The following is a 27,060-nucleotide window of genomic DNA, read 5'->3' as shown; positions in this document are numbered from 1 at the left end:
CCTGCGCCTTCCTCTGAGATCCCAGATAAAGGGAGAGGCTGCACATTTCCGGGGCAGTCCTTGCAGCCACTGTGCTGCGCCCTTTCCTCAGGATGCATCTACTGCTCCCTAATCTTGAGAAAGACTCCCTCCCTGAACTTTAAGGTTAGAAATAATTAGACAAGAAAATCCCTTCTCCTGGTTTCTTGTAACTGTCAAAAATGATGAGTAGTGGAAATGTGGCCTCAGGTCAGACTTCGAGGCCTCCCTGAACCTTTGCACTGTGTTGTTTATAGAAAGAACACGACATCCGGAGCCCTGATGAGGTGAGCGTTGCTAGCTCTGCCTTTTGACTGTTCCTTGTGCGTTGCTGTCATAGCAAAGGGCCAGATCGCTGCAGAAACCTAAGTAAATGCACTGATTCCTTGGGACTATTCAACACTCTCCTTCACTGCAGAAAGCGGCATCTCCTTCTGTCTTGGCAAACCCATTTTGGAAAAATGATTTCAATCCTGGCCACAATAGACAGCTTTTTATATCCTATTCTGATTGCCTTAGAGGTCAACCCCACACAAAGCAACATTTAATTTTCAGGCTCTGAAGGATCTTCAGGTGGCGCAGTCCTCTTTTTCCTTTTTTAGTGGTTTATATATTTTGAACCTTATATAAGCATCATCTCCATGCTCCTCATGCAGTGCTCCGAAAGTGAGTTCCGACACCCTCCTGTTCTCAGCAGAGTGCAAAATCCTTGAAGTCAGGGCGTCTTTTTCATGTTAGATGGGTGCCGGCTTTTCTTTCATCCCCACAGATCCTAGGTCAGTGCCTTTGACAGAGTAGAGACTGAATAAATGTTTGCTGTACTGAATTAATAAAAATAAAAATCACTATATGACTGTATGAACTGTCTTATGTCCTGGAGAAATAACACACCGGTTTATGGTGAGGCTGAAACCAAGTTGTAATAACTGTTAGTCTTTGCTGATCTCTGAGTTGGCCCATTCACCCCACCAACAAGAATACAGGAGCCAGGTGTCCTGGCTCGTCAGGCAACACAAAATCTGATGCCGGGGGCTTGTCTCTTGGCCCAGGGTTGTGGCCCAAGCGATGGGAGTGGAGCCAGAGCCGTCAGACCACCACTCAGATGGGTGTGGCCTGGCCCAGGCCCTGGTCCAAGCGCATTGTATTCAGAAAGTTCATTAAACGTGACCCCTAGAGCACCATTCCCCCGGGGCCTACGCTGCATTGTGTGACTGAAAGGCAGTGGCTGTGCCACCGCTGCCTTATAATTTTTTGAGTGAATCATAGAATTTCTGTAATCCTTTCCAAAGTGTGTACCTGGGATCTGAAGGAGAAAAAACACTTTGTAGTTGAAAACTTAAGAGAGAGAGCAGGTACCAACAAATTAATCTAATAAGAAAAAAGCTGAATTGTGAGCATGAACTAACATTTTTGTAGGAACTGAAAATCAGAAATGTACTGACTCAAGTGTTTCGGATTAAACTCAGTGAAACAATGAATTCATATCTTATAAAATGAAGCCTTCTTGTGGGATGATCTGACCACTTAACGAGGAGCTGACATCATGGGCTAGGAGAGTCCCTGGGGCCAGTACTTGGATGTGTCATCCACAATTTCTACTTTTAGCTCCTAAAAACCCTGAAGCCAGAGTTCCTTTTCTTTTATTCCTTATTCCTGTGTTGTTCTGTTATGTGGCAGATGTAAAGTTTTAATTTGATCCATGACTGAGAAACAAAAATTAGGTGAAGATGTTTTTCATCTTATTTCTGTACAGTAGGAAAAACTTTTTCTTTATCTTCTCAGCTTCTGGACCTGGGGCATGTTAATTAAACTGACAAAAGATGGATTGACAGGAGAAAGGGCACAAAATTTTTTTAATTTTATGTGCACTGTGCTCCAAGAAAAGAAATGAAAACCCAAAGAAGCAGACTCTGGGGCTTATAGACTATTTTAACAAAAGGCAATAAATTGTGGAGAAGTGACTAGGCAAAGGAAAGGGGATTTGGGCTTTTAGGGATGGTAAATTTTGCAAAGGTAAATATAACAGGGAAACTAATGGTAGGTCAGAATTGTTTAGCAAGGTTTGTTATGCAGACTCATCTGGGTGCTGTCTGTCTCCTGTGATGGTGATAAGGGCTATTCTCCTCTTCCTGGTAGGAAAGAGGACGGGGACACCGTCACAAGGGGAATTGACGCCCTGCTTCAGGTAGATGGGGGGAGGGCAGACAGCGTTTCCTGCGTCTGCTTTTTCACAATTGTTTTCAGCTCAAAATAATCCTTATGCCAAAGTGGTCTGTGTTGGGGTGGCATATTCTGATCTCCTTCATTTCATATATTTTCCACCTCTTAAAGAAAAAAACCCGCTACAGTCTAAGTGAAGAAATATTCAGACGTTGTGCTTGGGTGAGTACATTGCGGGAGACAAACATGGCTGGTTGCAGGACAAGTGATGCGAATGCTGTGAGTAACTGGGGTTTCTGAACCTGGGAGGGTCCTGAAGACCCTGTGTTCTGGACCTTATGAACAAGGATAAGGTGCAAGGGCCGGAACAGATGCTGCCTGTCTGGGTTCCAAGCTCGTTCTAGAACGGGAATGAAGAGGTGAGTTCCCGTGGGTGGAGTCTTCATTTAAGAAGATCTGTGAAGAAGGGGGTGGCCTCACCCACCAGGACTCCACCACGTCTAACTTTTATTACTCTATCGTGAGAAAGTGGACAGTTGAGGTCACGAGTCTAGAATGGAAGGGGACATTTTTCCTATTTTTCTCAAGATTTTGTATCTGAAAGGAATCTTTTCAGTAATAACTTAGAACAGAGATTTCATCAGGGGTTTAAGGTTTATACGTTCAATATTCCGTGAGAATATTTTGTAAGCCCGTTGTATTTGTAGGATGGTACCACGGAGCACAGAAGGAAAAGCAGACTCTCAGTCCGACACTTCAGAGAGCTTTTAAGTGTAGGAGAATGGAAAAAAGATGATGAAAGAATAGAAGCAAAATGAAATCATACAAATTCATACAAATAAATAAAATATAAAGCAAGGTGGAAATGATCCCAAGGTGGTGTTTCCCTCATGGAAAAAGATCAGGAAAGCCTGAAAAAACATAAGGCTAGGTTGACGGGTGGGAAAGAGGCAGACTGGAATTCTAGAAAGGGAAATGTATTTATGAGCACGGAGACAGATTTAATAAAACCTTATTGTGATTATGTTTCCCTTTTCGGGAGGATGAGTCCATTCTTCAGGAACTGGTGAATTTACTGGCACTCATGAAAGAAGATGACTTCTAAGCAGAGGTCCCTCTGACCTCTTGGCTCAGCCCGAGGTGGTGGTGCATGAGTTGTGTCCAGGGCGGCTCCTTAAAGAAGCCGAGACCCTGGGGAGCGTGGCTGATGCAGTGCATTCTAGTCCTGGAGTCTGTTCCGTCTGGGGATGCTCGCTGTCTTCTGTGAGCTGTTTGATTCAAGGTAGATTTCACAGCCTCATTTCCTTTCCCGTCCTCCGGGAATTTCTGATCTCCATTAACCTCTGCTTGGCCTCATAGGTATTTATTTTACAGCGTGGACTTTCCCCATTCGGGTATTTATTCTTGACCTGATTTTTATCTGAATGGAGCTTTCCTGGATTAAATAATCACATCCTTGAAAGTGAATGTTTTGTAAGAAAAGCTTCCTTTCTTAACAACTTCTCAAATCCTCTACAGCCTGAGTTTGCAAACTGTGACATTTCTCTAGCAGAGTTTACCTTAAAAATGGCAGCATGGGATTTTAAAATGCAAATATTTCTGTAGCTATCCCCCACTTTTCAAGCTGTGAAGTGATGTACACATCCGAAGTGGCCAGATTGAGGGGCACACCAAGCCTAAACCCTGTGTGACCTCATTCAGTCATCGCAGGCCCGTTCTGCTCTCCGTGCTCTCTCTGCCTTGCGGTAGATGGAAAATATTCACTGAGAGGCTGCCTGGAGGTGCCCTGGGCTGGCTCCAGGGAGTTTGTTCACCAGGGTTTGGGCACTGCTGAAGCGACTAGCAAGAGGCTTGAAGCTAATGGGAAAGTAGAATCTTGAGTGGGACCAGTTCCCACAACCCCACGTCCTCCTCCGTGGAAATGAGAGTAATGAGCTGCATTCAACATCTTGGCGGGGTGGGTGGGGACCTACATTTGCATTCAGAGCGTCATGGTGTTGGCAGATAATTGTCTGTTTTCCCATCCTGATTACATCTGCTCACCAAAGTTGAGGAGGTGGAGACAGATTCTTTGAAAACGCTATTAAGCTCCCTCTGTAGAACCGGACCCAGGGCCCGCAGTAATGACTGTCCCAGCGTGTGGGCACCTCGTCAGGAGTGGGGGTGGGGGAGGCTCGTTCTTCTTTGATTCTTTATTCTTCGGTGTGTTTTACATAGTAATTTTATTAGTGTGCTGATCTCTGGGTTTTTTGTTATATCTGCATCATCAGACATTCTCCACCCCCAGTCTCCCCCACCCTTAGGTATTTCTCAGATACCGTCAGAACAGCCTGTACTCAGAGCCACTACCTTGGGCTCCCCGGGGACCTGCACACGCCTTTCTGTCGCTGAGTACTGCTAAGTAAGATGAGGTGGTCAGATAACGGGGACTGTATCAGGTTACAGACGCTGAGTGTCATGCGAGGTGGCCTGACAGCTCAGGGTCCCTGGCGCCTTTTCCCAGCTTGTCCTTCCTGCCACCTTTGTGGTTTTCAAGGAAATGGCTGAGTGGTTTTGTCCGGGTTGGTGGCAGGGAACAGGAACATTAGGACAGACTCATCTTATCTTCTCTTCAAATTGTGTGTGCCAAAGAGCAGGGGCAGAGAAGAGAAGTCCAGCCTGGCGAGGCGTCCCCAGCATTGACCACATGTGGGCTAGTGCTCACTGTAGGGTCCCCTGGTCCAGGGACTGTGAGATGCCTGGGATGTGGCTCCTTTTGAGTGGGTGTTTCCTCACTCAGGGCTGCTCAGTATTGGGAAGAAGTCATGATTTTTCCTTCCCAACTGCCCTGGGGTGGGGGTGCTCTGGGGAGGGGGAGCCCTGGGGTGGGGGAGCCCTGGGGTGGGGGAGAGGAGCCCTGAGAGCTGAGCAGAGAAATAGCACCGTGTGCAGCCTTTCCTGCAGGAATCCTGGCCAAGATCAGGGAGGGGATGGGGGAGAGCTGGTCAGACCCTGGTCTAATCCTCGTGGATCCCGACCACTTGGTTTGCGACTTACGGTCTCTGTCAGTCTGTAGACCGTGCAGTTTCATCAGGCTGAAGATGCTTCATTATGAACGTTTCTTGACCAGCCGAGGAAATACAAACTGAGGGCGACAGTGCTCCTCAAGTGGTGAAAACATGATCGCTCTCTAACCACGAATTACTTTTACATCTGAATCGGAGTTCACAAATCCCAGTTAACTAGCTAGTTTTGTTTACTACTTCTAGGACCAGATGGAGAGTGAAGGGCCCTGGACCGGGGGGAGAGGAGAGCCTTGCTGTGTTTCAGCCCAGGGTCAGGTGTGACCTGGGCATGGCCTGGTTAGCTGTAGAAGACTGGAAGGAGCCAGAACTCTGCACTGGACGTCCGCTCCACAAAGGAGCAGCTGAGGGCCACACGCCCCCAGAGCTGGCCTAGGGAGCCGGACCACGACTGTGGCCGTAACCACCAGGGGGCGGTCACTGCAAACGGCTGGAAGCAGAGGGTACTGTCCTGCCAGGGGCAGAGGTTCCAGTGGGAAACAGAGTAGGAAACAGAGGTTCCAAACTCAGGCCAGCAGAGCGCGACCTCGGGCAATGTGGCTGCAGACAGAGGGCTGCTGGGATCCGGGGCGGGGCTGCTGCCTGCACCAGCAAGGTCTGCAGAGAGGGAGCTGTCACCAGGCCTGGGGTGAAGCAGTCCCGTCCGAGCGACCTGAATGTGAGAACCAAGCACAAGGTCAGGGTTGAACCACCACCACACCCACTCGAGCCTGGAGCTCCTTCAGCCCCTCCTTTCTCAGCCCCACTGGCTGACCCTGTCTGTGGAGTCCATGTGGATGGTGTTCAGGGACGGGAAGGGGATGGAGCCAGAAATGAGCCGCGGGGGCTGGGACCAGCCCAAACCTGGTCTTCATGGTCTAACAGGCCTGCTGTGAGTTCAGCACTGGATATGGTGTGTTAAAGCACTCACGACAAGAACATCTACGTGAAAACTATTAGGTAAAATAAGGATGGAATTCTGAAATTTCATGAGACAGAGGCCAGACTGTCTTCAGCTATAGAACTCTTGCTTATTCTGCTGCCAGACCCTTCCTCCTCAGCCCCCTCTACTCCACTTAGGTGACATCTACTTGTCTTTTATAGCTCATTTCAATCTCCCAGGGAGCTTTCTCTGCACCCCGACCAGGCGAAATCCTCCTTCATGGTTTCTCAGAGCACTTAGCTGAATTAGGACTTTTCATAGTTTTGTCTGATGAGTTAATTATTTTGGTTTCTCCCCCTGGAAGGTCAGCTTCATGAGAGTGAGAGCATGCCTGTCCCAGGTTCCCAGAACCTATGTCAGTGCCTGGTGTATCTGAGGTGTTCAATAATTATTTGTTTAATGAGTGAATATTTTGAGAGAAATGGGACTTTTTTGTAGGTGAAAACGGGAGCATGACTATCAGTATTTGGTACTGTAAAGCATGTACGAAAACAGGTCATTCTGTAAACACATTTCAAAGACTCCCAAGAATTTGGAGAGACCAGATTGGAGGGAATTCTAAAGTCGCTGAATACTGACAATTAAGTCCTTATGCATTAGAACTAGGTTTGACATAAAAATAAGCAAAGGTGAAGATAAGCAGGTTCTTTAAGGAAATTCAAGTTCATCTAAGGACAGAGAGATGGTAATGAATTCCTATTTTTCCTTCTCCCCACCCCCCATACCTTGTATGCTGTCCCCACAGATCTACGTAGGTAAATAATATAAAAATAAGAAATGAACCCCTTCTTTAAGGGGAAACAAGTCACTCCCATAGCCAGGATGGAGGCCATGGAAGGGGGTACCCCCACGTCGTTTTGAAGGATGTTAGAGTTCTTTGGTTTCTAGCAACAGAATCTACTATTGGCTGTGGTGTAAGTCGTATAGTCAAAGGGAAGCTGGAAGACCAGTCTTGAGAATTAATAAGAACTAGAACATCTCTGTGCAGCCAAAGCTACCACTCAGTCTTCCCTGCTTATAGCTAGGTTTTTTAAAAGCCTATTCCATTTTTAATCTATTTATCACGTTGCTGGGTTTCAAATTCTAGGAGACAGCAGCTGCTTGGGTTGTTGCCAGCCCTGAACATCTTAATTAATTCTTCCACGAGGCTTTACCCAGTGGAAACAGATAATTTCATAAAGGGAAATTGAAGTGCTACTTCCCAAAGAAGGGGGTAAGAGGTCATGGCACCATCAACAGATGAATGGATGAACAAAATGTGGTCTATACATATAACAGAATACTATTCAGCCTTACAAATGGTTGAAATTCTGACTCATGCCACAACATGGATGAACCTTGAAAACATTGTGCAAAGTGAAATAAGCCAGATGCAAAAGGGCAAAGAGTGTGCAATTCTCTTTATATAAGGGACCTAGAGTAGTCAAATCCACAGAGACGGAAAGTAGAATGGTGGTTACCAGGGGCTGGGTGGGGGAGACGGACAGGGGGTTATTGTTTAATGGGTGCAGAGTTTCAGTTTGGGATGAGGAAAAGGTTCTGGAGATGGATGGTGTTGATGGTTGCACTACAATGTGAATGTAGTTAATGCCATTGAACTGTACACTTAAAAGTAGTTAATATAGGGGGCTGGCCCCATGGCCTAGTGGTTAAGTTCAGCGCACTCTGCTTTGGCAGCCCGAGTTCGGTTCCCGGGCGTGGACCACTCATAGGCAGCCATACTGAGACGGCAACCCACATACAAAATAGAGGAAGATTGGCACTGATGTTAGCTCAGGGCGAATCTTCCTTACCAAAAAAAAAAAAAAAAAAAAAGGTTAAAATGGTAAATTTTATATCATGTATACTTTACCACAATAAAGAAAAAAAGAATATAGGATAGCCAAAGTCAACAGCATCAAGACAGGGATAACGAAAGGTCATGGTCATTGGAAAGAGAGGCCACGGGACACCTGGTGTAGTGGACCAAACACCTGGACTCAAGCCCCAGCTCTTCTGTGTAACTTTGAGCAAGTCACCAAACTTCCCTGAACTTCTTTTTCTCATTTGTGATGGAAACTCTGGCCCTATTACCTTCCTCAGGAGGAGGTAGGTAATTGGGAACTGGGTTATCCCAGGACCTTGAAAGTGTTTTGTAAACTTACAAAATTCTACACAAATGGAAGGCATTACTATCTGAGGGAATGGAACAGCGCTTTGTAAATCCATATTTCAGCGACTTGGCTGATAAATGGATTCGTTATTCTGGAGGTGGCTCTCCCCGGGGGTATGGAAAGGGTTAGAATAAAAATAAGAACAGGACAGGGGCAGTTGTTCATGCACATGCTACAAAATCTAAATGCGCCTGAGTCCCACGACGGTGCCGCCACTCCATCAAGACTTTACAGCCCTCAGTGGAGGCTCAAACACACCCATGACTCCAGTGAAGCAGCGGTGTTGCCAGCTGAGTGTCTCTAAACGGCCTGCCAACAATGGAGCTGTTAATTAACATCCGTAAAAACCAATAATGGGTGCCTGTTGGACACATATGACCTACGTCTGGGACAGGCTTTGGGCAAATAAAAGAATGATTCCAGGCAAAATTCCAAAGATTCGGCTTTAAAAACCAAACGTCTATTTCTATGCGAACTGCTTATTTGCTAACGTGAGATGTAAAGTACAGGATTAAAGCAGGTTTCATTGCAAAATTCCTCTGGTTCTGTCATTTGCCTGGATTAAAACCTTCAGAGAGGGTCCATTACTGGAGTTATAGCTTGATCAGCTTCAAAGGTTACTGGAAGAAATGCTGGGAGCTTTACAGCCCTGGGGTAGGGCTTTCTGGTCCCTCGTTGGAGGGGGCACTTGGCTTTCTCTGGGCTCTACGCAGGGCGTCCAATTCCAACACCTGCTGAGTAGGGGCAGGGGCTTCATCTGCAGAGCTCCCGTTCTGAGGCATGTCCCTCCACCCAGCACACCTGAGAGCTACCTGGCTTCAATGCTTCTCCCACCTGTGTCCTTGAAGGTCTCACTCTCAAGATTTTATTCCTTCCTTTTGAATTTGACTGTGTTCTATAGCATACATACATACTATATTTATTTATTTGGCACACGTACATATATGTATTTGTATATTTTATCCAGTATTTCTACCCACTCTGTATATTCAGAGTAGAAGGATACATCCTACACATGCTCCATTTACCATTTCAACTGAGAATGAAGCTTGGAGTTGGTATTACTAAATTCCGATGATGGTGAAGCTTGGCCACCCAGGGAACCAGGGAGCCGGATGCTGCTGCCTTTGTGGGGCTGGGTGTGTCTTTCCTGGGCTGGTGGTTCCTGACCCCAGGCTGGACAGCCCACGACCATTCGGACTCACTGCAGCCTCTTAGGGGGAAAGGACAGACCCCACTTGTTACCACAGGACTAGTCTTTTTGAGGCATTGAAATGATTGACTTATACTGATTTTAAGTGCCTTCATTTCCATGTATCCAGTAATAAACGGACTAAGGTTGGGGTTGAGGATTAGGGCAAGAGGTGGAAATATGAAAGAGGTAGAAAGAGGGGCAGAGAGGGAGGAAGAGGAGTGAGGACAAGGAAAAGAGAAAGGAGGGCACTTGGACGGTCTGAGAGAGAGAAAAGAGAGAGGAAAGCGGTGGGGCGGGTATGGGCGTACTGCCCTCCCCTCCTGCTCTCTCTGGAGGAATACGCTCCCTGCCCTACAGCTGGCAGCTTCCAGCAGCAGCCCAGCCTCGGTCTGTGACCACATCTGGTGGCAGCTGGCAGGTGGGTGCACCCACAGGCCTTCCTCTCCAGCCGCCTCCCTTACGGTGTCAGACACACTCGAGCGCAGTTCGGACCCTGTGGCCTGCCCTGGTTTGGCCTGAGGGAAGCTCATTTTCAGTGAGCACATCACTCAGGAGAGCAATCAGTTGCTATTTTTGCACAATTCTCAGATATTGACTTCAGAGCAGGGCTGCTGTCAGCACATTTGTTTTCCTTCTTGAGCTGGTGGAGGGGGATGTGGGGGGAAATTCTCAACCAATCCTATTACTGTGGAGCAGGGACATCAGTGTAAATCCAGCCTGCAAACGTTCGTAAGGAAAGGATTCTGACCCTGTTCTTGAACGTTCTTGAAGATCTGAAGACGCCATCCATCTGACTGCTCTCCTGCATTCAAATGATCTGCCGTACGGGTTTTGCTCCAATGCACAAAATTAATGTGGGGCCTCTGAATTGTGAGAATGATGAATTCCAATTAGTTCTCTCTTTAAATAGCAGTGTTTGGTGAGTGGTGCTATTTAGAAACTTCTAGCACCCCTTTCTATTTATAAATTGCTTTTATAAGCATAAGATTTAAAGGCTGAAAGAGACCTTAGAAATGCTCTAACGAAAAGAGCACTTTCCAGTTCCAGCTCTGAAACCCCATTGTTCGTTACACTGAATAAACCACTTCGCTTCTCTGTGTCTGATTTTCCTCCTCTGTAAAATGAAATGCCCGAACTGACTGTGAGGTTACTTCAGTTCTCACGTTCCTCTGTGCATCGCCCCACTGTTCTTTCACGGTGAGGAACCCTGGAGCATCCCGGCCAGGCAGCACCCCTCTCAGAGGAGGCCGGCACAGCCCCTGCCTCCTGTTTTGCCCGAGGCACTTTCCGTGTTCTCTGGGTGCCATGCTGCTGGCTCTCACGGGGCCCAGAGCCAGCGCAGACCCACGTCAGCCCTCGAGAGTCAGCTCCAGATCAGGTGGGAAATGGATCTCGTTCCCAGACTCTTCAAGCTGGTCCTGGGTGTGTTTCTGCAGAGAAGTTAATGTCTCTGCCTAGAGCAGAGTCTCTCTCACCTTAGAGAGAACGAAGGCTTTCCAGTCTGAATATGGAGACTTTTCAAGTGAATTGACATCTCTCAAGACTCACTCACCTCTACCTCCAGCCTATTTTTGATCTCAGCTTCTCCTTCTAAACGCTGACTGGACATATCCAAATGGGGGACCAGTGGGCCGTGACTTACTATGTCAGACCCTGAACTCCATACTCCTGCCCCGCCCCAACCCACTGCTCCTCCTTGTGTGTTTTCTGTATCCACGAGCACCGTCCACGGCACTAGCATCCACGCAGTGGCCCAAGCCAGACGTATCTGGGTCATCTTTGATCTCCCCTCTTCTTGACCACTCACATCAACTGACAAAACCACAGAAATTTATTCTTTCATAGATCTGGAGGCTAGAAGTCCAAAATCCAGGTGTCAGCAGGGACCTCTTTCTCTGAAGGCTCTAGGGGAGAACCTGTTCCATGCCTTTCTCTTAGCTTCTGGGAATCTTGGGGTTTCCTGGCTTGTAGACACATCGCTTCAGTCTCTGCCTCTGTTACCATGTGGCATTCTGTGTCTCTTCTCCTCTTCTCATGGGGACGCTAGTCATGTTGGATTTATGACCCACCCTAATTGAGTACGACCTTATCCACCACTGGATGACTCCCTTTCTCCTACTGTAAGCCTGACATTCTGCTCCTGGAGGATGGATGGGGTGGTGGGGTGAGGGCAGAAGGGCCAGTTGGACCTACTCTTCATAAGGCTGAAGGGAGTTGGGGCAGCTCCCTGACACTGTATGTACCACATGGGGCTTTGTTGAGGTTCCTGGCCTCAGCTTTGGAGCTTTAGCCAAGACTTCAAGACTAAAGGAGAAGACTCTCAGCGTTTCGCTACATACATGTTACAAACGTGTTTGTAGGTGGAAAAAATGTCTGCAACAGCACACACGCTCTTACTCTGAGGCACGGAGCATCTGTGACTTCTTCTCCAGGTTATTGTGCATGAATAGGGCCACTTTTACTCTTTGCTTTAGACAGTGTGGTATTGCTTAAATTTTTTAAACAATGTTTGCTACTTTTGTATATACAAAAAATTAAACATTAGTAATTCACCTTTGGAAATCTCCCTTTTACTAGGTTGTAGAAAGCAAAGATATCAAAACATTGAAAGATTTTTATTTCAATAGGAAAGGGCTAATTTTTAATTATTTTCTGAATGCATGTCCTATGCACACCTTTGGAACAGAGCCTATTATCTTTCTTTTTTAGAAATCCCATAATACCTTGTACAGGTTTTCCCAAATAGGAGGTGCAAGAAAGGAAGGGAGGGAGGGAGGGAAGGAAGGAAAGAAGGGACTTGACTAATGGATGACAGTGGAACCTGAGGCCTGTGCACACGTGAGCTGGGCTGTCCATTCTCAAGACTCCTCTTGACCTTTACACAAGAGTTCATTGTTATTTAAATTAATCCTGCAAAGATTCTCTGGCAAGCCTGATTCTCAGTTCAATAGGCAGGTACTTACTGATTACCGCCTCCAAGACCTCTGGCTTGTCTTTCTCTCAGAGACGGCACAGAGAACTCGGAAGTGTTTCAATTAAATTAAGTGTCTGAGGGCTATCCGTATCCAAGAAGTGTGGTTGTGCTTCAAGGGCTGGTCAAGCGCTTGAACGTGGTGGAGGGTGATCCAGGGCCGCCTGGTTCTGACCCGAAATTCGACCCTGATGTCTGTTTTGCTGCTGGCACTTGGCTTCCAAACTTGACTTGAAGTCTGAGCTCCAGGAAAGCCAAAGAGGAGCCACAGCTTCCTTCCCACAGAATGTAACTGAATCATGAATTCAAAAACCAAGACGGAAAGAGGGCAGAACAACATAACAACACACACGGCTAATGAATGCAGAAAAATTATCCAGCCCCAGGAGTACTTGAAGAATTGTAAATTTAAACAATGATACAGTTTTCTGCCTATCAGATTGACAGAGGTTTAAAAAAGGATGCTGGTGTTGGAAATTTCAATCTAGGTATAATGGAAGGTCCATTAATGATTTATTAGTGGGGTAACGTGCTCCTCAAATGCATCTGTGCTCTCTGTATGCAAAACCGCCCTGCCTCTGAGATGCTCACGTCTGCTTGGAATTTCATGCAGACGGATGCTGCTTCTCCCTAAGAATGTTGAAAAACTTCCAGAGACCTAAATTAACTTAAAGTACATTATCAAGGTATATTTTGCATATCATGTAATTCACCCCCTTCGAGTGGTTTTTTTAGTAAATTTACCAAATTGTGCAGCCATCACCATAAATCTGCTCTAGAACATTTAGAACATTTTCATCACTCCAATGTGCACATTTACTGCTAATCTCCATTGCCCTCCCACCCCTAGCAACCACAAATCTACTTTTTGTCTTTATAGCTTTGCTTTTTCTGGATATTTTATATAAATAGAATCACATAATGTGTGGTCTCTTATGTCTGGCTTTTTTCACTGGGCATGTTTTTGAGGTTCATCCATGTCTCAGCAGGTATCTATAGTTTGGCTTTTTTTTTTTTTTTTTTTTTACAGCTGAATCATATTCTATTGTATGGATGTACAGGTAAGTTGGCTCTTAAGTACACATATGGTTTCAACAAATGATACACGCAGAAGAAAATCAACCTACTGAAATTTTAGTAGCACCAAAAAATGTATTTCCAAGATAATCTCTCTAATGGAAATAGATACTCTATCTAATCCATCACTAACTCGCACTTTCATCTTTAAAATAAATATTTGTTGATCTCATACCAACTGCTGTGCTAGGTTTTAGTGCTATGGGCATAGATAAGACATGATCATTGCCCTAAACAAACTCATGTTTTTATGGGGAGACAGACATAGAACATAATGGGAAGAAAAGAAAAGGCTTGGGTGTTGGTGGACTAGCAAAGTAGCCAGACTTAAAATTCTAAGTTGGAACATTTACACATTTTAAGGTTCTTTTAAATTCATATTTCAGGTTTATGGTGGATAGTAGATGATTCAGTTGGGCAGAAAAGCAAGACATTTTTAAGGTCTACTATTAAATTCTGTACTAGAATCATGATGTGGATGACATTGGATGAAGTCATATGAACACTTGCTTATCCAATTATACCTGGTGGAGGGCATGATCAATAGGTGCTTCCTTTTGCTGACCCAATATCCATATGCCTCCCTCCCATTAACAACCCAAGTTTGTTTGGGTAGAAGCAGAAGTCCTTTGATTTCAGGAAAGATAGGTAGGGCCCATCTTAACCCCTGGGAGTGAATCGTGATTGTTCTAAACCAGTTATTCCTCTGGGCAGTAATTGGTGTGGGGATGACTGTGTGATCCAGTTTTGGCCAATAAGACACAAAAGGGAGGCTGCTGGGTGATGCTTCTGGGAAAATTTTTGTTTTCTTGATAAAAATGGGACAGACCCAACCAGCATGGAGGTTGTTCCTTTTCCCCTTGTTCTTGCCTAGAATGTGGAGGTGATGTTTGCAGGTGCAACAGGCACTTGAGACCAAGAGACAAAAAGCATGAGGATGAAAGTAAGCATGCTAAGGAGGAGGTGATACCAAATCTCTTAATCTCGAATTCACGTGCCCGATGCAGATGCACAATAAGCCAATTGCTGAGGCACCCGGGCTTGGAGATGGAGAAAATTTATTTGAATTGGTGAAGGTGAGAAGGTGGGAGGATAAGTTCCCTCAAACCCACCTTAACCAAAGAAGAAAGCAGGGGGTCTTTATAGAGCTAAAGGGCTTGGCAGGAGGAGTTTCAGGGAAACAAAGGGGAAATTTGTGTTTCTTTCACTCCAGATAAGCCCTTGGGCAGTCTGACTTCTGGGCATCAAAGGCAGTTAGGGGCTGGTTATCCGGCAGTTAGGGGCTGGTTATCTGGTGGTCCTAACTTCCTTGAAGGCATTCTTTTTTCTTCTGCAAAACAAGCTCATAAATCCTTGTGACCCTTGAGTCACCCCTCAGGTTAAACAAGAAAACAGCAAATTAGCAAGATTAACTTCTTTTCATTTGTGTTTGTGTTGGGAAGAAAGTTGAAGGGTAACCATGTTCTTATTGAATATTTACAGTAACCCTCAGGTACCAGGCTTCAGAGGAATCTGGAAAGACGCAAGGAAACGTGGTCCCCAACGGCGTGACTGAGCAGCAGCACAAGCCCAGGCTGCGCACTTCCAGATTTCTCATCAGGTGAGAAAAATGAAACATGTTTATATTTTGTGCATGGATTTTTCTGTGTGTTACTTGCTGCCAAAGCATCTCTAACTGATACAGTAAGCTGGTCAGAGTCTCTGATGTTTGGAAATTGAGATGAAGTGTAAATATATTTGCTGACAGAATTTAGATTTCAAAAGTATATATTCACCCACTAAATATTAAATGTTTACCCGGTCCCAGATCCAGTGCTAGGTCCGGGCTGAAATGCTGTTGAAAAGATAAACCTCCACAGGGAGTAATGTAAAAAGTATGCCACATTTAGGTTCAGCACAGTCAAGTGCACAAGACGGGATGGAGGTGACCTGCTCACTCAAGCATCTAATACAGAGTCCCCGCCGAGGGTCCAGCACAGACCAAGTACACCCGCAGGCCCTGCTCCATGAACCGGAGCAGGGAGATGCTATCTCCTGTTCAGTGCTCTGATTTCAGGTCACTCCTAGAGCAACGTGCTCACAGTGCCGGCTCCTCATTTCAGGACTTTGGCAAATCAGACAATCTTGAGTGATTGCAGAGATCCAGGCATAGGGAAAAGAACGGGTGTCGGCAGGTATAGGAGTGAGATCCGATGCCCGCCTCTGAGTGGGCGCAGATCTCCAGACCATCCACCTGCACAGTGATGAGCTCATGTCACCGGACACAGCACTGAAATTGGAAGCCTGGTTGTGAGGATGTTGCCCAAATTGTTACTGCACCGAGAGGGAGACGACGCCTAAGAGTCCTTCCTGCCCAAACCTCTATAATGAAACAGTATTAAACAGCCAATCAGTTAGTCCAGTCACTATTTATGCATTATCTACAACGTGTAACCGTGTCTGACCAATTCTCCTCCCAGTTCTTCCTCTTCCGGGCGTCTCTGGGTCTCAGCATTGTTTTGCTTCTCTCAGGCTCCGGGTCAGGATCACTCTTCTCTCTAGAGTACCTCCTTTTTAGCTTTTTTTTGGGGGGGCGGGGGATCCTTTTTTTCCCCTTCCCCCATAGTACGCATTCCCTTGGTTTAATATTCAGAATTATTTTAAGTTTTATACATCCCTTGATACAGAAAAGTATCACAAAGCCAGATTCCTTTTCCGCTTTTTTACATACACATTTGTGACCTTGAAACTCTTCTTTTTTTAACCAGTGTCTTTAGACATTCAGGGCATCTTTTCACATCTTAGAATCATTTCATCCTGTGTCTGATGGCCAGGTGAGTCTTCTGAAAACACAGTTCTGATCATTTTATTTTCCTTCCCAGAAATCGTCAATGCCTTTTGACTGCTTACAGGAACAAGCTCCAACTCCGTATTCTTGCATTTACGGAATCATCTAATCGTGTCTCAACTTCCCTTTCCTGCCTTATCTCACACTATTCTCCTAAAAAGTCTTACTCAGGTTAAGTTGATCTTCCTGGTGTTTCTCAACACATTGCATTTCTTTTTTTTTTTAATCAAAACTTTTAACATGTTTTCTGCCTCTGTTCTTTGTGCTTGCTCCATTGTTTCCATCATCCCTGAATGTCATCCAAATCCTAGTCGTTTTGCCAAATGCAGCTCAAGAAGCCCTTCCCCCACGAAACCCTCGCTGGCCTCCGCCTGAAGCTCTGGCTCCCAAAGCAGGTATGGTCCATTCCACTCTGGGACAGTTTTATTTGTTGATTGGCATGGTTATTTACACTTTGTAACTGCTGTTTCTGTTCGTATATTTTCATGCCAGTTCTCCACAATGAGATTAGGAATGTGTCTTACACGACATATATCCCTCAGTATATAAGATGCCCAGTGTATAACAGAACTTAACAGACACACGATTTTCTCCACGTGGCTGAATTCTGGAGCTGGAGGGAGGCTTGGAGGTCTGATGACTGGTTGGTTGACTGATAAATGGAGTCTGAACTAAAGGACACTGTAGCCTTTTGAGCCTAGCCATGTACTCAAAATAACAGATTTTGACTAAGTGGCTTTTACTAGTACATATCATTGAGGCTGATTTACAAAGAAAGGTGTATAGCATGGATGAACAGTTTGATGCAAAATTAAATCTAAAACATGGCTAAGATTCACCTGTGGAGAAATCTTTCCAGAGTCTGATGGTCGTGTCAAAGTCGAAAGGCTGGGCGCCTGATTACGACCGATGCTCCGGATTGTGTTCAGCGACACCCCAGGCTGGCCCTTGGTCCTGATCAGATTTACCGCGTGCAGCACCACGGTATCCCGGCAGGTGGCGCCGCTTCTCTGCAGAAATGTTTCGTGGTCCGCTCACAGGCTCCCGGACGCATGGCCCTTGAACCCAGGCCGGCCCGGAAAAGCGATCTGAGTATTTTACATTAGTGGAAATAGGAATTGCTTACAGTTATTATATATTCCTTGTTATACAAGGGCTTCAAAGAGCCAGGTGTTTTATTTATTTTTATTTTTTTTTATGGCTTTCATTTTAACATTTCTGACCCTGGAAGAGCGGGTTCCTCGTTATCCTCCCTGAACCCTCCACACACTGAGACCTTCCAGATCCTGTCATCAGCGGAGACTGAGCACCTGAGTCGGCATCTAGGCCGGCCCTCCCTTTTTCCGGGTGAGGGTCTGATGGCCCAGATCCCCGGTCAGGTCAGCCGTCAGGTCAGAGGCAGGGCCAGTCCAGCCCAGATCTGTCCGCGGCCCGCACTGCCCGCCCTGTCTCGGCCGTTAGTGCGCAGCTGAGCATCAGGGAAGCCGCGCCGCGGCCGGTACCTTGACCAGAGCCGACAGCAGGTTGGACCCCAGCAGCCGCGGGGAGGCCCCGAACAGGAGAGCGTGTGCGCGCGTGCGCGCAGAAGAGGGATTTTGCTCAGTCGTCGCAGTCTCCTCTGCAGCGTCTGACCTGTGGTCAGTCCTCAACACGTATTTGTTGAATGAATGAAAGATGGAAATGAAGAAAGAAAGGAAGGAAAGGAGGAAGAGAAGGAAGGAGAAACAGAAGGGAAGGGAGGAAAGGAAGAAAGGAAGGAAAAGAAAACAGGGAGGAGTAGAGGGGAAGGATGTGGAGAGGGAGGAAGAAGGCGGGGGGGGGGGAGGAAACGGGGGGGAGGAGAGGGAGGAGGTGAACTTGTCGCCACCCCAACCACCAGTGACATCTGTAGATCCTGAGATGATTCGACTGGTATGGAGCCCTCTTAGAAATAAGGTGTAGAACACTTGCTGACCCACTGGATTATTTTATTAGCTCTTACTTCATCCCATTTTGACGCACACAGTAAATTAGAAGGCGCACGCAGCGGCTGGTCCATGCGGGTGAAGATAAATCCCGACAGCACTGTCTGCAGACCCCTGCATCCCACTGCGACATCGCAAAACCACCCATTCACAAGGCGCAAGGAACATGGAAGGTTCTGGGGACAAGTCCATATTCAGAGTCAGAAAAATTCCAGGAAATCCAAACGCATGGTTTTATTAGGTTCACGTCTAGAATGAGCATTATCGCTCTCAGTGGAGGCAGAGCACAGGAGCGGCGGCCGGCTCGGGAAGTGCGCCTCTCCTGTTTCTGAGTCAGCGTGAATTACGGGCTTTGTTCTCTTGTGATGTGTCTGATGCTAGAGGCAAAGCCTGACTGCCTGTGTTTCCTTCCCGTGCTTCTCCTGCAGACCCGGGCCCTCCATGGGGCACTGTCTTATGACGGGGCCCTCACGACCTAACAGCCATCAGAACTCACCTGTCCTGTGTCCCATTCAGGACCTTGATACTTGACTAAATAAATTTATCTGATGTGGTAATTCTTACCTTAGAGGACACATTAGATTTTTTAACACAGCCCTCCTGGAAACAAAACGCATTAGCACAGGAGTTAGATCTATTCTGCCAGCAGAGATTTCTGGCTTTGTATCCTGTTGAGGGAGGTGGGTTTGAATCACTTCTGGACTCCATCTGGTTGCCTGCCACTCACACCACCTGGGAAGCCGTATGTTCTTGCAAATGCATGAAGAGGTTATACAAGAAAATCACTCATTTAGCAAACAAGACTGAGGCCCTGCTGGGCGCTAGGCCCCACGCTGTCGGGGCCCGAGGCCGAAGACCACCGGAACGTGGGCCTGCACCTTTAGGGAAGAAACAGGCAGAGATTTGGTGATGACAGCAGAGCGCTAGTGCTGGAAGCCAGTGCAGGGGCAGGGGAGAAGGGGATGGATGTCAGGGCTGGTAGAAAGGTGACTGCAGCAAAGGATCCCACCCAGTGCTGACAGGGAGGGGAGGAGGGACTCCAGAGCCACTGCCAGTCTTAGTGTGGAAGGCAGGCAGGTAGAATGAAGAGTCCTAGGGAATGTAGTCATGGGGAGACCTTAGTTACATGAAAGTGTGTGTGTGTGTGTGTGAGTGTGGGTGTGTGTGTCAGAACATGGAGTGTGCTAGGGGTGGGGGTGGCATATTTTCAGTTTAGGGGATGAAGGACTTTGAGCCTAAAGAAAGGCAGGCCTCAGGAGACCCCATTGCTACCAACCAGGAATACTGTACACATGGCAGTTTTTTTGGACATAAAGGGTTTTAAATGCTTTAAGGCTAGGATGCCTCGGCCGGGGTTCGTGTCCCACTCAGGGAACCACTCCATCTCTCTGTCGGTTGTCATCCTGTGGTGCCTGCGTGTTGCTGTGATGCTGAAAGCTAGGCCACCGGTATTTCAAATGCCAGCAGGGTCACCTGTGGTGGACAGCTTTCAGTGGAACTTCTCGACTAAGACAGACTAGGAAGAAGGACCTGGCCACCCAGTTCCAGAAAAACTGGCCATGAAACCTTGCGAACAGCAGCGGAGGAGGATTATCTGGCATAGCACTGCAAGGTGAGACGATGGTGCAGAAAGATAGGGCAGGGTTCCCTCTGCTGTCCACAGGGTCATCAGGACTGGGAATCTACTGGATGGCACTACCAACAAGGACAGGATAGAGTTACATCATAATTATACGAATTACTTACAGAATTAACAGATTTATATTGTTTATACTTCTAAGTGCAGTCTACACACTGTATCAAATAAAGTAAAATTAAAAACAAACTCAAGCTTGAAAGATGAAGTCATTCACCTAACTTTAAAATGCAAACATGAAGACCTCTGAACTATACACTAATGATGCACTAATGATGGAAAATACAAAAAGTGCGGCATTTCCAAGGAACCACAGACATTTCGATCACAAATTATTTTCTGCTATGATAATCGTTCCTGTTTTGTCTTTGGAGAACTTTCATTTTCTTTTTAAGACAATGAGCTTAAAAATGTTTTCAGGCTCTACAATTTGTGACTATCAAAATAGTCTCCTAATGGGCGCACGGCGCTCAGAGATTCAAGCCCAATGCACTTTGGGGTTTGGCACATGAAACAATAGAAATGGGATCTGGTTTAGAGGTAACTGTGATTGTTTTAAGACTGCACGGTCCCTTCAAGTGCTGCACGACAGACACAACTGGAAAATCACCCTCTGCGGCCACGACATTGCTTCGCCAGCGTGCTTTTATCCTACGACCACTAAAACAGATAGTCAGCAAATACACAGAAAACTGAAAACAAATACAGCTGTCCTCTCTTATCTGTGGGGGTCATGTTCCAAGACCCCCAGTGGATGCCTGAAACCAGAGATAGTACCAAACCCTATATATGCTATGTTTTTTCCTATACATACATACCTGTGATAAAGTTTAATTAATAAACTAGGCACAGTAAGAGATTAACAACAATAACTAATAATAAAGTTGGCTTTCGCGCCATTATTGCGTAAAAGATGGGTGACTTGAACACAAGCACTGCCATACCCAACAGTCAATCTGATAACCAAGACAGCTACTAAGTGACTAACGGGAGGGTAGCGTCTACAGTGTGGATCTGCTAGACAGAGGGATGATTAGAGTTCTGGGCAGGATGGAAAGGGTTGGCGCAAGGTTTCAACATGCTACTCAGAATGGTGCATAATTTAAAACTTACGAATTGTATATTTCTGGAATTTTTCATTTAATATTTTTGGACCAAAATTGACCAAGGGTAACTGAACTCATGGAAAGCAAAACTGCGGAGAAGGGAGGACTACTGTAAAAACAAAGATAGAAAACCTAAATATCTTAACATGCAATTTTAGTTAGTTACATTGAACATTCTACTTAGAATAGAGCATGCAAAAAGTACAGTCTGCTTTGAAGGTTCTCCTTCAAGCATCTAAGCGTCTAAGACCTGCAGGCTGGCTGCATGGAGAAGCTCGCCCCTGGCTGCCCATGAGGCACTGGACACAGTGCTGTATTTACACAGTGTGTGGGGTTACATCTCACACTATGACAAGGCACAGCCTTCCTGAAGGCAAAAATGGGCATTGTGCGAGCCTCATCAAGTGAGGCCTTGAGACTACAGAATACACAAAAATTCACTCAAAATGGACTAAAGACTTGAATATAAGACCTGAAACCACAAAACTCCTAGAAGAAAACATGAGCAGTATGCTCTTTGGCATTGGTCTTAGCAGTATCTTTTTGAATATGTCTCCTCAAGCAAGGTAAACAAAAGAAAAAATAAAAAAATGGAACTACATCAAACTAAAAAGCTTCTGCACAGCAAAAGAAACCATCAACAAAATGAAAAGACAACTTACCAATTGGAAGAAGATACTTGCACATCATATATTTGATAAGGGGTTAATATGCAAAATGTATAAAGAACACATACAACTCAATGATAAAAAACAAACAAGCCGATTAACAAATGGGCAGAGGATCTGAGCATTTTTCCAAAGAAGATATGCAGATGGCCAACAGGCACATGAAAAGATGTTCAACAGCACTAATTATTAGGGAAATGCAAATCAAAACCACAATAGATACAATGCCCATCAGAATGGCTATTATTAAAAAGACAAGAAATAACAAGTGTTGGAGAGGATGTGGAGAAAAGAGAACCCTTGTGCACTATGGATGGGGATATAACTTGGTATAGCCATTATGGAAAATAGTATGGAGATTCCTCAAAAAATAAAAAATAGAAATACCATATGATCCAGCTATTCCACTTCTGGGTATTTATCCAAAGAACATGAAAACACTAATTCTAAAAGATATATGCACACCTATGTTCATTGCAGCATTATTCACAGTAGCCAAGACGTGGAAGCAACCCAAGTGTCCATCAATGGGTGAATGGATAAAGAAGATGTGGTATGGGGCCCGCCCCGTGGCTTAGCGTTCAAGTGAGCACGCTCTGCTACTGGCAGCCCGGGTTCAGATCCGGGCGTGCACTGACACACCACTCGTCTGGCCATGCTGAGGTGGTGTCCCACATACAGCAACAGAGGGATGTGCAACTATGACATACAACTATCTACTGGGGCTTTGGGGAGAAAAGAGGGAAAAAAAAGGAGGAGGGTTGGCAATAGATGTTAGCTCAGGTTCTGGTCTTCCTCACCAAAAAAAAAAAAAAGAAGATGTGGTATATAGACACAATGGAATACTACTCAACCACAAACAAGATGAAATCTTGCCATTTGCAACAACATGGATGGACCTTGAGGGTATTACGCTAAGCGAAATAACAGCGAGAAAGACAAATACTGTATGATTTCACTCATATGTGGAAGATAAAAACAACAACAACAACGAACATATAGATACAGAGATTAGACAGGTGGTAAGCAGACGGGAAGGGTGGAAGGTGGAGGGCAAAAGGAGTACAAGGGCACATGTGTATGGTGATGGATGGCGATTAGACTTTGGGTGGTGAACACGACGCAGTCTACACAGAAGTCGAAATATAATGATGTACTTGTGAAGTTTACATAATGTTATAAACCAAGGTGACCTCAAAAAAAAAAAAAAAAAACTTACAGAGCTTAGAATTAAAGGCAGTCTTTTAGCCAGATTTCTAACTGTTTTGGAAAGTCCAAACGTGGGTCATTGGCTGTGCACAAGCAATTCATGTTTGGCCTTAGGGTTTAATGCCTCCAGACTGAAGAAGTGCTCTGAACTTCTGACTTTCAAAACCAGCTGAACCTCCCTATGTGCTTCCTGTGCTCACATTTAATTTTAAATAAACAGCAGTAATATACTAAGTATGATTGACCTGGGTCAGGCACTCCTGTTACACTGGAGTTACACTCTCATCCCAATCCACAAAGGAAGCGCTGTCAATGAAGTGTGTGCGTGTGCACACAGATCTCTGTGTGTCTATATATTACATATGTATACACAGAGATAAAGATAGGTAGTTACAGATACATATATATCTCTAAAAAGGCCGTCAAAAAACACCAAACTATGCTTGCATTGAGGCAGCAGAATAAAAGTGCTAAGAGTGAAGGGGAGAATGGATAGGACCCATTACAGTTTTGAATGACGTTGATTCTCCCTTAACTTTGACCAAACTTGCCTGTAACTCCCCTCCAGACAGGCAGACTTCCTTTAAGAGCAAGGAACTCCTTACACAAAATGCTCTGTGGTCACATAAATCTGTACTATTCAGAAGGAAACCAGCTCTGCTGGCAGAGACGGTGGGTTCGCAGGGAGATTTAAGCTTTCATTAAACTGGGAAGCAATCAGGTCTTAGGTCTACAAATTATACCTTTAATACTTTCACAAATGTGGCAAAGTTGGTGATGACATCTAGGATGTTTTCACCAAATTGTACACATAGATATGGAAATCGTCATCAAACTTGATGAAACAGACGGACGGTCTCGCTTCCACTTGGTGAATGACCATGCCAGTCCTCTGGGAGCCATCTTCCTTGGCGTACTCCACCCGTTTGCCCACCAGGCTGTCCACAACTTCTGCTGGTTCCTGTCCTGCTGGAGGCGAGTCCTTGGGGTCCGGCATGATGCGCAGGTCGCCTTCTCTGTAGTCGTCTAGGAGCTGGTACATGTACAGGACCGGGTCCTTCTCGTAGGTGATGTAAAACCACGTGCTCATGGTGGGGGCGCGCGCCAGGACCGTTCCCCGCCACTGGTCCCGGGCGCCGTCCTCGCCCTCGAAGGTGTGCTTCACGGCCTTGCCCACCATCCTGTCGGCCAGGTGGGCCTCGCCCACGGGGGACGGCGCGACCCTGTCGGCCAGCACTTCCAGCGCGGACACGCGCGCGTCCCTGTGGAGCTCCAGGCCGTAGACGCAGTCGAAGCCGTCGTACTTGATGAGGTACAGGGCGGGGTTCACGGGCACCTGGTCCAGCACGGTGCCCCTCCACTGGGTGACCGGGCCGTCCCCCTCCCTCCAGCCGTGCCGGATCCTGCAGCCCACCAGGCTCCGCGGCCGCCGGTCGGGGGTGCGGGGCCCCGCGCCGCGCCGACGCCGTCTGCGGGCCGCCCTGGTGCTCGGCGCGCCCGCGGGGCCGCGGCCCCCGCCAGCCCCGGACCGCGGGCCGGCCGGCCTCCGCCCGGGGGCCGCGTCCACCCGCATGGAGGCGAGCGGCGGGGCGGCGGACACTCGGGAGGCCCCCGCTGGAAACTTCTCACACAGTCTCAACGCTGCCGCTCATCCAGCGGCCAAGAACTCGGCCACAAGTTCAGCAAAATCACGGGAAACGGGAGTCTTCCGGCGGGCCGCCCGGGCGTCGTCCGCGGCCCCGCCGTCCAGCCCCCGCCCGCCGAGCCGGACGGCGCCCACCCCAGCCCCGCGCTCCCTCCCCGCCCCGGCCTGACCTCGCTGCGCACGCGCAGTGAGCCCACCCCAGCCCCGCGCCGCGCTCCCGCCCCGCTCCGTCCGGGCCTCACTGCTCACGCGCAGTGAGCCCACCCCCGCTCCGCGCCCCGCTCCCGCCCCCGCCCTGGCCTCGCTGCGCACGCGCACTGCGCCCATCCCGGCTCTGCGCCGCGCTCCCTGTCTGGCTCCCGTCCCAGGCCCCGCCGTGCTGGGTTCTGTCTTCACCCTATAGGCGGTCCAATACGCACCGTTGTTGCATTGCAAGCTCTTACGCCTAAGGAAAATCGTCCAGATGAGGACCACAGGACAGCTGAGCACACGGAGCCCAAACCTGACAGTCAGGGGCACGTGCGGAGGCCCGGGAGCCGCCTCTGCGGGGGGCACCGCCCAGCGCTGGGCCAGGGCTCAGGACAAATTCACGCACTTCTCAGTGGCTAGAAGATGGTGCCGCCTGCTGTGTCATCTCCCAACAAAACTGGCTGACCCTGAGACAGCCCTGACCAGACGGTTCCTCGGCGCTGATGGCGGCTTGGGAGGTGGTGGAACCGTGCTCGAACATGTGCGCGGCACCGCAGGAACCTCCTTCTGGCTCCATTCGACCTTCTCGGGGCCGTGCATCCAGGAGCCGTAACCTTTTTAAGGGCCTACTAGAATTATGCCTCAGTCTAAAAAAGAGCAGAAAAACTGAGTAGTGGGTGTGCCCCAAATGGCTTTGTATTTGCCCTTGGGCAGTGGAGAAACAAGGTGGGAGTTTTCCAGTTGTTCTGTAATGCTTTCGGTATAAAGCACATTAAACATGAATCAGGTGATAAGACTCTTCAAGGGTCTCTCTAGAAACTCCCGAGATTTCTTAATGATGAAGAAGCTAATGTAAAATGCTCAGGGTCCTCCTCCTTTTTCAGAGAGTCCATGACTTTAGGGAAAGTAATATGTTACTTAGAAGGAATTTATAATAATGATGAGTATTTGTAGTTGAATCAAATTTAGGAAAATCCCACGTCTTTGAAGCTACTCCATGAAGACAGTTCAGTGATTTCATAAGTTTGGGTAACCCTCAATACTTTCTTTTCTTTATGGAGTGTCATTGACATCTGAAGGGTTCTGGAACTTCTGTAGTAAAGAACCCCCTGGAAGATGTAAGGCTAAACAAAAAAATGTCTAATGGTGAGTATTTCAGTTGTCTGCTCTGTGAGTGCATATAATCTTTCTCTTCTATCTCCTCTGCAAAAGCTTTAGTAAAATCAACAATGCACTTAAATACTTTGAGGTGAAGAGAATGAGTTAATGGTTTGGGGTGAATGTGAAGAATTGCTGGGCGTATGGCAAAAGGAAAGGCTGGCTTTGAGGGACAGCTGACATATGGGTTCCATGGACAATGCCGAGTGAAAAGTGGGGTAAATAGACGTGCTATGGGAGCTCAGAGGAGGGACATGCAGTGCAGTTTTGAGTAGGTCCTAGATAGAATAGCTAAATTGAAACCTGAAGGGTGCATGGGAGTTATCAAGTGTTCCAGTTACTATCGCTATGTAACAAATTACCGCAAAGCTTCAAGTCTTAAAACAACTGTTGCACTTGGCTCTCAATTCGGAGGGTCGGGATTCTGGGAGAGTCTTGGCTGGGCAGTTCTCACTTGGGGTCTCTCATGGGTTTGCAGCCAGATGTTGACTGGGTTCCAATCTCCCAGATCTGGAAACTAGAAGTCCAAGATCAAGGTGTGGGCATGGCCCTGCTCTCTCTTAGGACTCCAGGGAGGATCCTTCCCTGCCTCCTCCTAGCTTCTGGTGATTGCCGGCAGTCCTTGACTTGTAGGTGGACCCCTTCAGTCTCTGCTTCTGTGGTGTTCTCCCTGTCTCTTCGCAGGGTCGTCGTCTTCTCCTGTGTGTGTCACTGAGTCTCTCTTCTTATAAGGACACCAGCCGTTAGACTAGGGACCACTCCAACCTAGTATGACCTCATCTTAACTTGATTATCTCTGCAAAGACCCTGTTTCCAAATAAGGTCACATTCACAGGTTCCAGAGGTTAGGACTTGAACATGTCTTTTTGGGGGACACAATTCAACCCATAATAGCTAGTTGGGGCTGCATGTCCAAGATGGCTCCCTCACGTGGCTGGCAGGTGAGGCTGGCTGTCAGCTGGGAGCTCAGCGGGCTGCTGACCAGAGCACCTATGGGTGGTGGTCTGCGAGTAGTTGACCTTCTGACATGGTGGTTGATGCCCCTTATCCCCCCTGTGCCCCCCCCCCCGCCCCCTGCCCCGGGAAAAGTCCTGAGAACT

At 47.1% G+C, this 27,060-nt stretch overlaps 1 pseudogene; it reads right to left on the bottom strand.

Moving 5' to 3' along the window:
• Window positions 1-23,692: 23,692 nt before the first annotated feature.
• On the bottom strand, window positions 23,693-24,734 carry LOC101408877 (spindlin-W pseudogene; annotated as a pseudogene).
• Between the last annotated feature and the right edge of the window lie 2,326 nt (window positions 24,735-27,060).

Source organism: Ceratotherium simum, chromosome 19 (genome assembly GCF_057802395.1).
Source record: "Ceratotherium simum simum isolate JZ-2026a chromosome 19, ASM5780239v1, whole genome shotgun sequence".
Lineage (NCBI taxonomy): Eukaryota > Metazoa > Chordata > Mammalia > Perissodactyla > Rhinocerotidae > Ceratotherium > Ceratotherium simum.
Note: the sequence above shows the minus strand (reverse complement) of the source record. Positions and strands in the feature narration are given on the sequence as shown.